Here is a 17,696-nt window from a genome sequence, read left to right as displayed (position 1 = left end):
TATTACCTACCCACTTGCATTACCTGCCTCTTAAACTGATCACCCAATTTGAATTTTACAGAACGGTCGCTACAAATATTGAAAGATGGCGCCGTCTTCATGTTTTTAGGCACCCTGAGGCTTGTGTTCCAACCTCTGAACAGGGCCCACTCGCACGAATCTTGACGAGATTCCTCAGTAGCTTCAGTAGCCTCAATGCTGCTTGTGCGTAGAGCACTGCCAGAGCTACTTAGGATAGCACTGAGGAATTTCTTCAACATTCGTGCAAGCGGGCCCAGTTACTTTCCATCGTGGTCACTACACGCTTTTTAAATGCAATTCTAAAATAACTTGCACGTGTACACGCTAGATTTGCTCGTATCGCCTTTTTTATACCTGGATGTCACGTGTCTACATACACGTTAAATTTGCTTGTATTGTTTTTGAGTACGTGTTAGCGCCGCGAAGCAACTGTAGCTATGAGCGGCGTACAGACGTGGACAGAGGACAGAAGTGGTGGACAGGGGGGTTAGTATGCGTCTTGGGCCGACTTCACGGGGAACTGTGCCGACATTCGTCTGGAGAGTCTTCGGAAAACCCAGGGAAAACCTCAGACAGCACAACCGGTGACAGGATTCGAACCCGTGTCACCTCCCAGTCTCGGCGTGGAAAGCGATCACCCTAACCACTATGCCACGGGAGCTGCTGCTTGCATTTCCTTGCTTGCATTTACTTATAGAACTTGCCCTGGATGGGCTTCGGGCTGGATGGGCTCCGAGACCTCGAATCACGAGGGCCATCCATGAGGAGACTAAAGGAGGAAGGGAGTTGCCTCAGGACAGAAGCCGCCGATATTTCGAACAGAGACTGTTCTTCTTCTTCGCCCAGAAAAAGAACAGTCTCTGTTCGAAATATCGGCGGCTTCTGTCCTGAGGCAACTCCCTTCCTACATTCTATCGGTTCGCTGGATTTCTACCCATCTATGAGGAGACTAAAACAGTTTAGTTTGTTCACACGTGTTTGCGTGCACCCGTTGCAGTGATGATTCATATCGAATTACAGGTCTGGCTTATATTACGCCGGCCTCCGCATTATCTAGTTCAGTTATTGCAACGCGACCTTTTGGCGAAAACCACTTTCTCGGCAGAGGAGCATATTTTATCACTTCCACGAATCAACGACTCCCGGTGTATAACGTTCCCCGGCGCGAGTTACGCTTCCCGGAACCTTCGCGCTTCACTTTGCAACGGCCGTTTCGTAAGCTTGTTTACTGGTGCTTGGGCCTAATCACTTGTCGGCCTTGCTTCATCGAACTCAGTACGTTCCACTCTGTGCCAGCGATGTAATAACAACGAACACGAGAGACTGAATAAGACCGTAATCTGTTTTGCCACATGGACCTTTGTGCCTGTATATCAGATGAGCAGACCAGCCCCTGTTGTCAGAGAAGAGAGGGTTTTGGGGGAACACCATATTTCACATTTCTTTCGTATTTCCTAGTAATCTTGCGTTTGTGAAATATGAACCGTATTAACACAAAAAGGCCGGTCTTTCTCCTATTTTCAACAAATCAGGAGAGATGTCATCTGAACGATGTCATCCGGGTGACATCGAATGATGTCACGAACGATGACATCCTCCCCCCACGAAAAAAAAGAAACAAACGTGACAACGCGCATGCGCGCGATTGCAACACGCGTTGTCGCACGCGTTTTTCTTGTTTGCATTTCGCGTGCCTATTTTGTAACCCTAAAAAGGGCCGCACCAAGAGTGCAACTTTATTGAAAGCATCACCTCGGTCGTGTATTTCTGTAGGCGCTTTATAAACTTCCCAATTGTCACCTCTACCCTTAAATCAAAATTAGCTAATTACTCTCATGTAACGATGCAAACAATACTGGCGACTACGATAACACGAGTGCTGAGACACTTCAGTATAGTTTGATTTTGCTGCACCGATGAAACAGTGTTTCGCCACATAACACAGCTTCGGAGACAACGGTCATTCAGAATGATATGCCTTCGGCTATTTTGGACACGTTATGCAAACACCAAAGTGTCAAAAAAAGAAAAAGAAAAAAGAGGCGTATCCATCCAATTTTCAACAAATCAGACGATAAAACGATATCATTGGCAGGCTCCAAGCATTGTTAACAGTGTAGTTATGGGAAGTTCCTACTCTGCACACTCTTAAAAACAGCACTCTAAAAACAGAACTTCACCGCATAGCACGCTGTGCGCCAACCATTGCCAAGAATGATAAAGTCATCGCTTCTGATTCGAAGAGAAAGGTTTGCGTACGCCTTTTTTTTTGGCAATTATCACATATCCAAATTGTCACAAAAAGGCGTACTCCCACCTCTCCATTCGAATCAGAATCGATAACCCTATCATCCTTGGCAATGGTTGGCGCACAGCGTGCTATGCGGTGAAGTTCTGTTTTTAGAGTGAATTTCACCACATAGCATGCTCCTAGCCAACAATCATCCCGAGTGACATCGTTCTTTCCCCGTATTTCCTAAAAAAACGGGGAAGGGGGCAGGGGGGCGTACGACATTTTTGTGGCATATGCAGCTCAGAAATGGCGTACGCCCCCTCGTTTTCATCAAATCAATGAAGAGAACGTCGTCATTCGGGATAATGGCTGGCTAGGAGCGTGCTACGCGGTGAAGCTCTCTGAGTGTAGTTAACTTCTTAGAGTGTAGTATGCTAAAGGCCAACCAGCCGCTACGGCTTTTTGTGACAATTAACATAACTGCGCAAGTGTCACAAAAAGGCATACATCTCCCGTTCTCAACAGAGCTGGAGAGAGAACGATGCGGAATTACTCGTTACTATGGTTAATTATGGTTGGCTAGGATGCTGTTATGCGCCACCGCCACCAGCATGAGTGCAGGCAGTGCACGCTCTTGAACAAGAAAGAAAACAAAGAAAGCGAAAACGGCCTTATAAAACAACGTGCAACCCTACACTCTTAAAAATGAACTTCACCGCACAGCACGCTCCTAGCCAACCGTCATCTCAAATGATATCGTTATCTGTCCTGGTTTGTTGAAAACGGGAGGCGTACGCCTTTTCTATGACAATTATGAACAGCATAAGTGTCACAGAAATGGCGTACGCCTCCCGTTTTCAACAAATCAGGGCATACAACGATATCATTCGAGATGATGGTTGGCTAGCAGCGTGCTATGCGGTGAAGTTCATTTTTAAGAGTGTATACCGGCGTGCGACGCATGCCCGGAAGAAATATCCTCGAGTTTCGTCCTGCGTACTTCGTGTGTGTGTGTGTGTGTTTTCTTGCGTCTTCCCTCAAAGTCGAGGAAACGTTACCGCGTATCCGACACGCTTCTGCGAACCAGAGTCTGTATTGCCATGTCCGCAATGCGCCCGCGTGGTGTGCCCGTGGCGAACGTGTGTCCCGCATTTCGAAACCCTTTGCGCACCGCTGCTGTGTCGTCACATGTGGCAGCCGCGACCTAGCTCGCGAGCCCCCTTTTTGAAAACAGATGCTTGGCACGCAATCGCATGTTTGCTTCATGCGGGAAATACCCCGTGCCATGCCCCCGTATATACGCTTCTGGGAACGGCGACTCCGAATGATACGAGGCTTTTGACCTTAGCGGGGAACCTCGCAGCTCAGTGAGCTAAATTATTGTGCTCGCCTTTTCTACGCATGGACGAGGTTCTGCTGCGTCGAATGTTTGAAATACGTACACCCGCTAAAAAAATAATTTGTCGAGGAAAGACCGCGATTAATCATTTTACAGAAAGATGAGAATGCATTGTGTGTGTGTGTGTGTGTGTGATGGTAAAAAGCTTCACCGCCTTGGAGAACATTACAGCTGTAGCCTCATGTACACTCGTGTACAGGCGTGAATCTCCCGATTGGTCACGTGCACTCTTAAAAATGAACTTCACCGCACAGCACGCTGCTAGCCAACCATCACCTCGAATGATATCGTTGTCTGCCCTGATTTCTTGAAAACGGAAGGCGAACGCCCTCATTGTGACACTTGTGCTGTTCTTAATTGTCACAAAAAAGCCGTACGCCTCCCGTTTTCAACAAATCAGGGCAGATAAGGATATCACTCGAGATGATGGTTGGCTAGGAGCGTGTTGCGCGGTGAAGTTAATTTTTAAGAGTGATGGTGCAGCCGGGTAATGTAATATACCCTACTCCACACTTCAAGGAAAAAAAGGAATAAACTCGGGAGCAATTACAGCTTCTACTTCCCTAGATTGCAATTATTACCCATTTTGATCCCCTGATCGTGATCTTTACTCCCTCCAGCATTGCAGACAAGTATAGACCCTAGAACTTATCGTAATCTTCCGTGTATTTAGTCCCGAAACGGACTAATACTTGTGGCAATGTCCCAAAAGGCGTAAAATTACTGATATTTCCTCACAATCTAAGGAAAAAATGTGTGAAATGGTGGTAACTTCTATAGCTACCACCTATAGGTCGACATAGCGTGTGATAAAGGGTGTAAATGGGTGGTGAAAGAAATTATCATATATCCAAATTGCTACAAAAAGGTGTACGCCCCTCTCATTCGTCGAATCACAAGCGATAACCCTATCATTCGTGGCAATAGTTAGCGGACAACGTGCTATGTGGTGAAGTTCTGTTGTTAGAATGAGGTAGCTGGTAGAACTTTACAACCTTTTAGGCACAACATATGCGACAGCTATTCCCTCCTAAAAGGTATAATCGCTCCACTTTTTTTTTCTAGGAGTGTAGAGTGCATGCTGAGTAGGAAAACGGAATATACCCATAACCAGATATTACTGCACCTTTGGTATGGAATGTGCTCGAAAAATGTCAACACAAGCATATATATGTACCTTGTATTAGCTGATATATCTTCAATTTGAATCGTTCCCCCTAAGCCCAAGAAATGTGGAGGTGCCCGGATGCATGTGAGCCTCAGCTTTCGTTCAGGACCTGAAATGGATTGACACCACAATAAGATCCACAAATATTATAGGACGCAAGTAGTATACTCGAGTTTTCTGCTTTCGGGTTGGTCAACATTACGTGACCTGTCACGCCAGCTACACAAAACCAAACACCACGAAAAAGTGACGCTTACATTAGAATGTAGACGACTACGAAGCGATTCCATCGTTTAGACGCCTGACAGCCAATCAGCGGCAAAGAAAAGACGCCCAAAAAGGGGTGACCAACGCCACAGTGTTGAGACAGGTGAAAACGTTACCAACTTATTTTGCGCGATCGTAACAATCCCGTTAAAGGCCTTCGACGTGAGGCAACACCCAGAACACACCCATTGCGTGAGCGGGATAAGGTACTCGTGGTATAAGGCTATCGGAATTACTACACTGACGCCCCCTACAGGAAAAAAAAAGAAAGAAAACCGGGAGGCAATCACGTCTTACGTCTAATGACTCCATCCGCTTCTGGAACACGGTTGTTTGGAATCGTGGTAATTATTTTTCGTTATTTTCGAACGCTGAACACTAATAAAGGTTCGACTGTCCTCTCAGCTCTCATCCTGAACAAAGAGAGACGTACACGTTCTTGTGACACTCAACATGACTGCGGAAGTGTCACAAAAAGTCGTATGCGACAGTATTCGGTGACGAAATGTGGAAGCGAAAATATTTTCACGTTACAAAGACAGTCCGCACATCTCGAACGCTAGATAGAAATGACAGGCACTGATCGCATGGGACAGTTTCCCTTTGACATTTCGAACGAGGCGTTAGATAAATAAACGTGCAATTCGTTTTAACGCTATGCGAACGAAGCTGATGCACGGCATTTAAAATGTCGCCTTACTCAGGACCCCGCGCCATGAACATAACGCAATCATCCGACTGGGCTGCGCGTCACACAGCGAAGGAAATATTGGAATTGTCACTCGAAGACGAAATCTGACAAGCAAACATTGTGAGTGTCTGGAGGAAACGCCCGGCGGCGTGGTGCTTTTATGCGAAGGAGGTAAAGCACCGACGGCAGATTAGAATGTGCTCCTGTAAAGCGTGCTTTGTCTGTCGTACACTCGTATCATGCGGAGAAACAAACTTTACACTTTTCGAACGGGGAAGGAAAGCACGCCTTTAGTAGGAGCTTGGTCAATTCTCGTTGCTGGTGAATTGCCGGCGGATTCTGAAAGGGACGACTTATGATGTGCACTGCGTAAGCTTAATTAATTTCAGTAATAACGAGGATGAAATATCACGATATATTTCTCTCCAGTCAAGATGTACAAAATGCACACGCACATATTTTGCAAAAATAACTTGTCAGAGTGTCCCTATCCTTTACTGCCGCATATCAGTTTTCTCAACAAATGACGAAAAATGTGCAAACTAATTATGTCTTAATACGAATACCACAAGCCTGAAGGGGCCTATGAATAATCGTTGTATCATAGACATTGTTTGCGTAGTATGATTGCGACGTAAGCTTGAGAGAACTCTGGATCGGGTATTTGATCTTTAGACGAAGAGAAAAGTTCATTAGAACGGCCGTCACCATCCGTTGTCAAAGGCTAGAGAGAGAAAAAAAGTGACATCATATGTCAGACTCCGCCCCAAGTACATGTACCGCGTCGTTGCTACCTCGTGTCCCATTTCGGTAGTTCATCGCCCTTAAGCCGGATAGGTTTTTTTAGAGTCACTAAATAAGCTACGCTTATTTATGTTTTCTTAGGTTAGGTTAGGTTGGGTTGGGTTAGGTTAGGCTTAGGCTATCTAGGTTTTCCGGCAGACTTGCCAGCCAAATATCAGCACGGTTCCCCTTGCAGTCGGCCCAGCACGCATACTAACCCGCCTGTCCCTCCCCCCACTCCTTCCTGCCGTGTCCTCTCGCCATCTGTCCACGTCTGTGCTCATAGCCACAGTTGCTTCGCAGCGCTAATAGAGAATACGAAAAACTCCAACCGGTGTCGCGAATGACATCATCCTCCCATCTGATTTGTTGAAGCCATAAGGCGTACACCTTTAACCTATTACAATTAGAATAATTGAGTTATTCGAGTCATTACGAGTCATTATACGGTTACACTAATACAATTACAATTATACAATTATATTAAATTATACACTTTTTATCTGGTTGTTTATTTTTCTGGCTGCTTATTTTGCCATTTCGTTCACTCTACGTGTAATTCCTGGTTTGCCTCTACCGTTCTAACTGTACTGCGTGCTATGGCCTGCAGCTGCGAGGAGAGAGGGAAGTATGAATGTAAATCATCCTTGTGGTTACCTCTCTTCTTTGACATCACGTTATCCGCCGTTTCTATTAATAAAATACTGCGTACTATGTCATTGCTTACATCATTCAGCCGTATGAGCTCCGTAAGGCTCGGTTTGTCACCGCAGGATGGTTCCGAACTACGAAATTGGAATGTATGTCTTCTTCTTCTTCTTCCTCCGTCTCTGGCCCAGCGTGTGATGTAGCGCGTTTTACTATGTAGAGCCCGCACAGGGTTGTTGTCCGCTCCTTCACGCAAAATAAAAAAGCCCCACGGTACGGTGTGCTCTGGACTAATATTATTGAAAGCTTCAGTGCAATTCACAATTGCAATGTCGCAGCGTCCAAAATAGGCCCCATTTCCAAGAGGTCAAGACAGTGCATACATTTTAACACGATAACTTTCGCGATAAATCTTGGCAGATGACAGTCAATACAGAAAAGTTTTTATGAACATTCCGAAGAAGAAAATACTTTTGCTTTTCCCATATTAAGTTACGTCCACACCCGTGAAGAATGTTACCGAGTACAAATGCTTGGGTGTGTCATTCACACATGATCTTAGTTACTACTCACGTATAAATAACAGGTCTATGTTCATCCCCAACTAGAAAACTTTATTATTCTAGACGTATTTTTGGCTCACCACCTTATGAAACGAAAACGACGGCATACAAACCATTAGTGGGACCATTGCTCGAATATGCCTCAGACGTCTGGGAGCCCGATACAATTGATACGATCACAAAGTTAAATAGTATTCAAAGAAAGGCGGTCATTTGATATATATATAGCAGGCAGTTCTCTCCTAACAGCTACATCATTCAGGACGATGACTGGTGACTCTCCTGGCACACTCTAAGAAAAAAAGGGTGTGAAAAGGTGGAAAAAGTAATTATCATATATCCAAATTGCTACAGAAAGACGTACGCCTCCCTCGCTCACCGAATCAGAAGCGATAACCCTATCATTCGTGGCAATGGTTGGCGGACAACGTGATATGCGGTGAAGTTCTGTTTTGAGAGTGAGGTATAGCAGGTATAGAACTTTGCAACCTTCTGGGCACAACATATGCGACAACTATTACCTCCTAAAAGGTGTAACTGCTCCACTTTTTCTTTCTTTTTCTTTTCTAAGAGTGCAGATCGACTAAAATATTTGTATAATATCGTAACCAACAGCAATTGTATCCCTTTTAATGAATATCTTTCTCCTTCAACTGTCACCACCACAAGGCAAAATCACTCTTGGTCACCTCTGCCCTCAGTCACCAATACCGACAGTTCTAAATACTGACACAGTGTCTGGCGCAGGGCGTGTTCTGCTGTGAAGTTCTGTTCTGTTTCCGTTTTTCTTTTTTTTTTCTTTTTTTTTTAGTGCCGTTAGGGTTACCAGTTGTCAACAATAAACCCACACTCTTATAAATGAACTTCACCGCATAGCACGCTCCTAGCCAACCATCATCTCAAATGATATCGTTATCTGCCCTGATTTGTTGAAAACGGGAGGCGCACGCCTTTTCGTGACAATTATGAACAGCATAAGTGTCACAAAAAAGGCGTACGCCTCCCGTTTTCGACAAATCAGGGAAGATAACGATATCATTTGAGATGATGGTTGGCTGGGAGCGTGCTATGCGGTGAAGTTCATTTTTAAGAGTGCAGTATACACGAAATAATCTACATATCGATATCTTGTTTCATATCGAAGAGGCCAATCGGACCGAAAATCCGGTCCTATCATCCCTCCGCTAGGTTTCTACGCGACAGAAGCCAATCACTGTTAATAGCTATAGTCTCCTATTTCTAATCGCCTTCTAATTTCTTGTTGCCCAATAACGATACACGGACCTCCCGTTAATCAAAAAGGGATACCGAATGACCTCCCGCGTGAGCTCGAAAGGCTACTGAACTATTGCTTGCCCCCACCCACTGCGGTGTGTTTTCGTTCTTGCTGTCAAAGCGCGCTGTTGGCAGGACCCGCTCTAATCTGTTTGCTCTGCGGATTAAGGGGCACGGGGCCTGGGTTAATCCGAGATATAAGAAAGACGTTCGGCAATGAGCAAGTCTGTTTTTGCGGCTGTCTCCGTCGTTCGCGAAGTGCATGCTCGGCAAGATGGAAAGTAACCGTTCCGAAGTAACTTTACATGAAGGGGGGGGGGGGGGGCACATCGAAAATATTATGTAGACAACGGGAGGATAGAGAGATAGGAAGCGAGTTGGTGGTAAAGATCCATGACATAAAAACCCGAGACTGGGTAACAAAAAAAGAAAAACGACAACACACATTGAGACCTTGTCTGTGTTGTCGTTTTTCTCTTTCTCTTTCTTTTTTTTTTTTTTTTGTCCCACAGTCTCAGGCTTTTATGTTATGAATTATGTAGACATTTGTATAAATATAGAAAATCACGACTGGTCTTACGATTTGACAGGAGGGACATATAGCTGAGTCGTATGGGCAGTGGCTATTGACAGAATGGCGTAAATGCAGGCTAGCTGGTGGAAAAATTCCATGATAGGCAAGCCTGAGCGATGGGCAAGACACGTAAACAAACACAAACACGAAGGCTCAAACCAGCAAGACGTTTCAAGACGTTTCAAAAACGTCTTGCTGGTTTGAGCCTTCGTGTTTCTGTTTGTTTACGTGTCTTGCCCATCGCTCAGGCTTGCCTATCATGGGACAGTGGCTAGCAGTGATGGCCAGTAACTACTTCTACAGTAGTTTAACTATAACTACTAACTACTTCACGATGGAGTAGTTTAACTAGTATTTCAACTACTTTTCTTTACCTACTGCAATGTATTTTAACTACATCCATAACTACTTAACGTTGTCCATCAACACCAATGCCTTGTAGTGTTCTTGGACACCTAAATATGAATCACAAGCAGTTATAATGATATTTAAAATATACTCTTGTGCCTATGTCGCTTAATCCACATACTGTCGTAAAATCGCGGAAAAAAGAGCTTGCTGCGGAAATATTTTCTATGAAGTGAAAACTTCCGCTATAAAGGTACGTACAATATACGACGGACCATGTACGAGATTTACACTCATGCTCCTTCGTCACAGTTCAATGCGCCACGCACAAATATATAAACTAAGTTGCAGAATTATTTCACAGCAAACGGGCCTTCACTAGACAAGCATTAAAAGTGAAGATTTAGTACACATGCACGACATAATTGTTCTGCACCTCCGTTCTCGTCAAACAAGTAGCTGAAGGTGAAAGTCGGAAGCACAGTCGTGCCGTAAAGCTTGCGGCAAAATCGGAAGTATACTTGGCGCGTGCAGTAACCTAACTACTGTAGTTAACTACTCGAAATAGTAGTTTAACTAGTAGTGCCACTACATTTCTGCAAGTAGTTGATAACTACTTTTTAACTACAATCAGGTAGTTTAAAGTTTAACTACATGTAGTTAACTACTGGCCATCACTGGACTACACTCTTAAAAATGAACTTCACCGCATAGCACGCTCCTAGCCAACCATAATCTGGAATGATATCGTTATCTGCCCCGATTTGTTGAAAACGGAGGCGTACGCCTTTTCTGTGACAATTATGAACAGCATAAGTGTCACAAAAAGGCGTACGCCTCCCATTTTTAACAAATCAAGGCAGATAACGACATCATTGCAGATTATGGTTGGCTAAGAGGGTGCTATGCGGTGAAGTTCATTTTTAAGAGTGTAGTGAAAGTCACGAAAGTCATGCATATAAAAACAATTAGGCTTGGTGTGTTTATTCTGCACAAGCATTCATGTATATGTGTTGTAAAAACAAGCACACAAATGTGCGCAATTCGTTTTGCATGCCGCAGGCTGCGGGTAAAAAACGACGCAGATTTGCATGGGCAACTTGGACCTGGCAGATGATGACGCCATAGTCAAAGGCACTGTCGTCAGGCCTGCCCCCGAGACAGCTGCATTACTCCCACCAACGGGAATAACTCGTCAGCTGAGTGGATGAGACGGCGGCATTCGTCCGCACCTTGGCAACAGCAGTTGCGAAAGGCTTGGATGACGTCACAGCTCTCCCACTTGTCCTTGGCAGCTGACGTTACTTTGCTCCCGTGCCCTTACCCCTTTCCTCTTGCATGAGGTAAATGAGCCGCGGTAATGCTCTTTGAGTGAGCTCCGGTATTTAGCGTCTACGCAAGCTCCTGGAAAGCGCCCTTGAGAAATCACCCTGCGCTTTGACGGGTGTGTCAGACGTGCACTCTTAAAAATGAACTTCACCTCATAGCGCGCTCCGAGCCAACCACCATCTCGAATGACATCGTTATCTGACCTGATTTATTGAAAACGGGAGGCGTGCGCTTTTTTGTGTGTGACAATTATGAACAGCGTAAGCGTCACAAAAAAGGCGTGTGGGGGGGGACGTCTGTATTAAAGGGCGACTCAGGTTTCCCCCACCCCCTCAAAAAACAAAAACAAAAAAACTCTACAAGAGAACCGAAAAGAGCCAGCAGATACACTCTAAAAACAGATGGTGGTGGTGTTGGTGGTGCAGTCTTAGAAAAAATGGTGGAGCAGTTACACCTTTTAGGAGGTACTGGCTATCGCATATGCACTCTTAAAAAAATGTGGAGCAATTACACCTTTTAGGAGGTAATAGTTGTCGCATATGTTGTGCCTAAAAGGTTGCAAAGTTCTACCTGTTAACCTCCCTCTCTGCCACGAATCATAGGGTTACCTCTTCTGATTCGGTGAGCGAGGGGGGCGTACGCCTTTTTTTAGCAATTTGGATATATGATAATTACTTTTACGACCCTTTTACACCCTTTATAAGATGCTATGTGGTCCTAGGTGGTAACTTTAGAAGTTACCACTTTTTCACACCCTTTTTTCTTAGAGTGTGTTGTGCCTCAAAGGTTGTAAAGTTCTACCTGCTACCTCACTCTCAAAACAGAACTTCACCGCATAGCACGTTCTCCTGCTTCTGATTCGGTTAGCGAGTGGGGCGTACGCCTTTTTGTAGCAATTTGGATATATGATAATTGCTTTCACAACCCTTACACCCTTTATCAGACGCGATGTTGACCTATATAGGTGGAATCTATAGAAGTTACCACCCTTTTCACACCCTCGTTTTCTTAGCGCGTGGTGGTGGTGGTGGTGATGGCCTCACAGAGGTGGGCAACGTCACGACTGACGCCATTTGCTTACTAGACGACTGGTTGCCAACCTTCTGGCTGTGGTTCGCAACTTGAAATCTGTATCAACATGGTTACATAACCAAGGTACTTGTAGTCAGGTTGTAGGTCTTGATGAGACACACTTATGACAGCGATTAAAGCAAAAAAAATGCGTGCGTCTCATTTTTTTCCTAGACAACAACAACTTTATTTGAATGATAGTGAGTGGGGAGCTTCTCCCTGCTGGACACGTTTTCCACTGCACGGCCTAATGACCGAGCTGTGGCTGTTGCTAGGTGCTCTTCCTGCTGCGTCGTCATTTATCATTTTCTCAGAATGGGGCAGTGCGTTCTCTTGGCAGCGTCTCCACCAGTGAGGCTGTCGGCGCCTCAGACGCCGGACACAGCGGCATTGGGAGAGGTGGCGTGCTTTTCAGGACCAATAGGAAAGATCGAAGGTCATGCTCTTTTGGCGTCACTGCTCGCAGCGTCAGTGTGCTCAACCGACTCTACCTCGTCAACTGCACCGTGTAGGAGAATAATTATTTTTAGTCATTCAACCATTTAGTCGTTAATGGTTCTGCCGCGCGGTACAATAGGCACGTGATGTGGTAAGCCACGGTGTTGCCAACTGAATCACGAGATGGTTTTCCTTTCCGATTGCCACGTACCTCTCACCAAATTGCCCTTGGCACATCATGTTTGCTTGCTATGGGAGAGAAACTGTTATGAAAAGTTGAGTGTACCATGAAATCACAACGCAGGTACAACTTTCTCACACATTTATTCGTATTCTCCGACTGACTTGTCACCGCAGGACAAGGTCGCGCTTAGATGATATGGTGATATCGTTTATTCGTATTTCTTCTCGACGCCGTCACCGATATCACACTGAGTATATGAGCGCTTCGAAAACCAAGCTGTAATTGTGAGCTTTATTTTCACAGCTATTTGTACAGGGTAGTAGCCCAAGCAGCACAACGGCTTGGCCCAATGTTGGCCCTATATCGGCAACACCAACCCGATATTGGACCAATATTGGCCCAGTGTTGCCAATATCGGCCCAATATTGGCCCAGTGTTGCCAATATCGGTCCAGTGTTGGACCAATATCGGCAATACCGGTCCAACATTGGGCCAACATGTTGTGCTGCTTCGGAGCAGAAGAAGCATACGTGCAAGGCTGTTTTTATCAAAGCACGGTACGAACGGTCACGGACGTATATCACCAATCAAGACACAAATTTTAGCAGAATTCGCAAACGTTTAGTGGCCGCGTTCCTGATTGGCGAAAAATTGAGGCAGCGAAATTTAAGGGGCTTTACAATAATGTCTATACGAGTTATCTATCGGTCCCAGGACGCATTCTCCTCAATTTCAAATGCTTGGCTTCATTTCAATTAGATAAGACGAAGTTTTATGCGACGATGATCCGCCGAGCTGTTTCTAACGCGTAAACTTCCTGTCGATGATTCAGCAAGAAGTGACACCGGATTTGTTGCACCACACTCTTCAGTTCGCATTCATTTCAACTACAAGTAACTCAGTCAGTGGAATCATTCAATAACTTCTAGAGTTACTCTCGATATTCTATAATTGTAATTTAATTACATTTGCAGGTAATTTGTAATACAGTTGCATATATACTTTTGGAACTACTTTGCATGCGAAAAGGCCTCTTTTCACCGTTTTTTTACTGTGGCCTCTTTTAAGGCTGTGATGCTTTTGCAGCCTAAAAAAAAAAAAAAGGAGTATAGATTTACAGGTAAGGTGAGTCAGCCTATTTGTGTAGCGACATATTCTGCACGGGTGCCGCAGGGAAGGACTGCGGATAATTTCGACCACCTCGGATTCTTTTGACGTGCGCTGGAAATCTCCGACACACGGTGCAGAAAACAATCTTTACCTTCCCCACATTGCTACCGTCTTCGGCCGGGATCGAACCCGCGATCTTGAGCGGAGCAAGCCTTTTGCAACCTCTGTTCAGGCATGGCCCTTATGCGTTTCTGCTTAACCACAGATCTCTATAGTCATCGTACTTTAATTCATCTTCTCATATTAACCTGTTTGAAGTGGGGTAAGGCGCGGTCCTGCGACCACCGCGGAGAAGTCTTCCGTCGCCGTCGCTTTTCCTTCATTCATTCACTTGTTGTACTATACTAGCCATTATATTTGTCCTTTCAATAATTGAACCTCTGTATGCAGTAAGGGGGTAAGTAAAAAAAAAAAAAATCCGAAACCGAGAAAAGGGGCCAGGTCTGATTGTCCGTCCCATTGACTCACATGCATTTCCCGTTTCCTGTAGCGGGCCAATAAATTGCAGTACAGTTCTAAATTTTCTTTGGCAAGTACGTACTGGTATGTAAATGCCATTTTAGCAAAAATAGTAAAAAGGGGATAAGTCGACTGATCCCCTTATTGCATACAGAGGTTCAATTGTTCCCATGTTTTCTCCACGTCCCTCAAAGTTACACACCCAAATTTCACATTGTAAAAAATGTAACTCGGTGCTTTCAAAGTAACGATAATTGTAATTAAGTTACACTGACATTTGGTCACTGCAATTGTAAACTTGTAGCTGTAATAGTAATTTTCAGAGTAATATTGTAATTCAAATATACTTACGATTTGCAACTGTAATTTTCGGAGAAACTGTAATTGTAATTAAGTTACAACTACGATTGGTAACTGCAATTTTAATTTTCAAAGCAACTGTAATTGTAATCTGAAGCTGAAAAAGTAACTTTCAGAGTAACTGTAACTGCTCTTAAAATATAACTATAATTAGTAATTGACTTTCGGAGCAATTGTAATTAGGTTACAATTACAAATTGGAACTGCAATTGTAATTTTCGGAGTAACTGTACCTGTAATTAAGTTACGATTACGATATGTAACTCTAATTCAACAGCTTTTATGAACACATGTATGAGTAAGTGGGTCCTCAATACCGTTATATTCCAAAGTTACTAACGTGCCCAACACCTTTTATGAAATTCTCGCTCCGAACACGCGGTGACGTAACACTACACCATGGCTTGGCGATAGCGTTTCCCCGAATGACTCCCGTCTGCCGCGTCACTGTTGTCGTCATGAAAACGGAGCGTTCAACCCCTGTACCAGGAAATGGGCTCACAGCTGTCTCATACGCGAGAACGGGGTGAGCCAGGTCATGCAGCGCATCAGCAGCTATAGTGTCATAATCGAAATTCACAGCACACATCGTATAGTTTACACTTTTCTACGTCTTCTATTCTTCTGTGTTCTCTGTTCCTTTTATCCTGTGACCTTTAAATGAAGCAGCTGACAGCACCGTTGGGTCTTACACGTGAAAGCTTCACAGTAACGCGTTCATTGTTCCCGCGACTGAGGGAGTTGCTTTGCCGTGCTTTGGTTTAATCAATACTGGTTTTCGTTTCTGAGGCAACCGCGAGAGCTTTTTGTGACGTGCCCTACACTTTTAAAGCGGAACTTCACCGCATAGCACGCTCCGGGTCAACCACCATCTCGAATGGTATCGTTATCTGACCTGATTTGTTGAAAACGGGAGGCGTACGCCTTTTCTGTGACAATTATGAACAGCATAAGTGCCACAAAAAAGGTGTATGCCTCCCGTTTTCAACAAATCTGGGCAGATAACGATATCATTTCATTAGAGATTATGGCTGGCTAAGAGCGTGCTATGCGGTGAAGTTCATTTTTAAGAGTGCACTCTAAAAACAGAACTTCACCGCATAGCACGCTGTGCGCCAACCATTGCCGCGAATGATATGGTTATGGCTTCTGATTCGAAGAGAGAGGTGGGTGCATGTACGCCTTTTTGTGGCAATTTGGATATATGAAAAATGTCACAAAAAGGCGTACGCCCCCCTCTCTCTTCGAATCAGAAGCGATAACCCTATCATTCTTGGCAATGGTTGGAGCACAGCGTGCTATCCGGTGAAGTTCTGTTTTTAGAGTGTGTATGGTTATCAGGGTCGAAGGAAAACAAAAAAAGAAGTATAGGGTCGTGCTATTATTCGGATTTTGTTTAATACTGAGGCGAATAATTCTGCATGCCATTTGAATTTACAGTGTTGCCAAATGAAAACCCCGAGAACGCCGCAAAAGTCCGAAAAGCGAATATATACAAACTTATGTGGGTATATATTCGCTTCGGAGTCGCTTAGATTTTAAAATGATTCTCCGAACGGCCCTAAAAGGAAGTCTCTCTGTGCAATAGATACGCCGATATAGAAATTATATGACAAAGTAAGAAACAACAAAAGATCGAGAAGCAATGTTCTTCGCATCAGTTTGTGCTATTTGCAACAAACGGTACGCATATTCGGGTACAGATTCCATATCCATATGCTGTGTCCATAAAAAAATAAAAATATGCGTCAATCGCGCCAGAACATTCTGGAAACGACCCGCCCTTTAGTTTCCTACCCCCGCAGCATCATATTTTGCGACGAACGTGCTCTCAGCGTGCATTAGTGATGAACGCAGATTCGGTATCTATATATATATAGCCAGGGCAAATAGATTTGGAAATCGTCCAGGGTACTTTGACTGCGCTGTCATTGGTGTTCCTTGTTTTTATTTATTTATTTTGTTTTGTTTTCGAGAGATTTGCGACCCCATCAAGTTGGCTGCGTTCAGCGCGCGCTTTCTGCTCCTCTCTTTTGTTACATATATGCACGAAGAAAAAAAAAGGCAGACCTTAGTACTGCAGTTATCTTCGTCAGAAGCTTTTCTCCTGCACTCTTAAAGCAGAACTTCACCGCATAGCACGCTCCTAGCCAATCATCATCTCGAATGATATCGTTATCTGCCCTGATTTGTTGAAAACAGGAGGCGTACGCCTTTTTTGTGACAATTATGAACAGCATAAGTGTCACAGAAAAGGCGTACGCCTCCCGTTTTCAACGAATCAGGGCAGATAACGATATCATTCAAGATTATGATTGGCGCAGAGCATGTTATGCGGTGAAGTTCATTTTTAAGAGTGTAGGGTGTTTCCCGCAGTCCTGAACGTCCCCCGCTCTCTTTTCATATACCACCGGCTAGTTTTATCGTGAGTGCAATGTCTGGTCAAGAGAGAGAGAGAAAAAAAATGTGGCGACTAACGACCTATAACGCAGCTACACCGCCATGAAGGTCATCGGCTCCGTTTCACTTAAAGCAAATTGCATGCTCGCCATCGACCCATCATACATCGCGCAGACGGGTCCCGCAAAAGGCTTTTCCGAACTCTACAAACAGAGCTTTACCTCGCCACATGCTCGAGGTCAACGAGCATTCGGGACCATGTCGTTCTATCATCATGTAAAACGGGCGGCGTACCGCATTTACTTTACATATACG

The 17,696-nt window shown here is 44.5% G+C and overlaps 1 protein-coding gene across 2 annotated transcripts in view; it reads right to left on the bottom strand.

The window, feature by feature from the left end:
• Positions 1-17,696, bottom strand: part of LOC135366703 (monocarboxylate transporter 9-like) — a 30,527-nt gene that overhangs the window by 8,631 nt on the left and 4,200 nt on the right. The window contains exons 1-2 of one of the 2 annotated variants that reach the window (XM_064599528.1): positions 7,290-7,369; positions 4,831-4,930 (exon numbers count right to left, since the gene is read on the bottom strand). The gene's annotated coding sequence lies outside the window, so the exon portion shown is untranslated. Of the gene's footprint in view, positions 1-4,830; positions 4,931-7,289; positions 7,370-17,696 lie in introns of those variants that run through there. The other variant, XM_064599527.1, reaches the window with a different exon arrangement.

This window comes from Ornithodoros turicata, chromosome 8 (assembly GCF_037126465.1).
Source record: "Ornithodoros turicata isolate Travis chromosome 8, ASM3712646v1, whole genome shotgun sequence".
Lineage (NCBI taxonomy): Eukaryota > Metazoa > Arthropoda > Arachnida > Ixodida > Argasidae > Ornithodoros > Ornithodoros turicata.
Note: the sequence above shows the minus strand (reverse complement) of the source record. Positions and strands in the feature narration are given on the sequence as shown.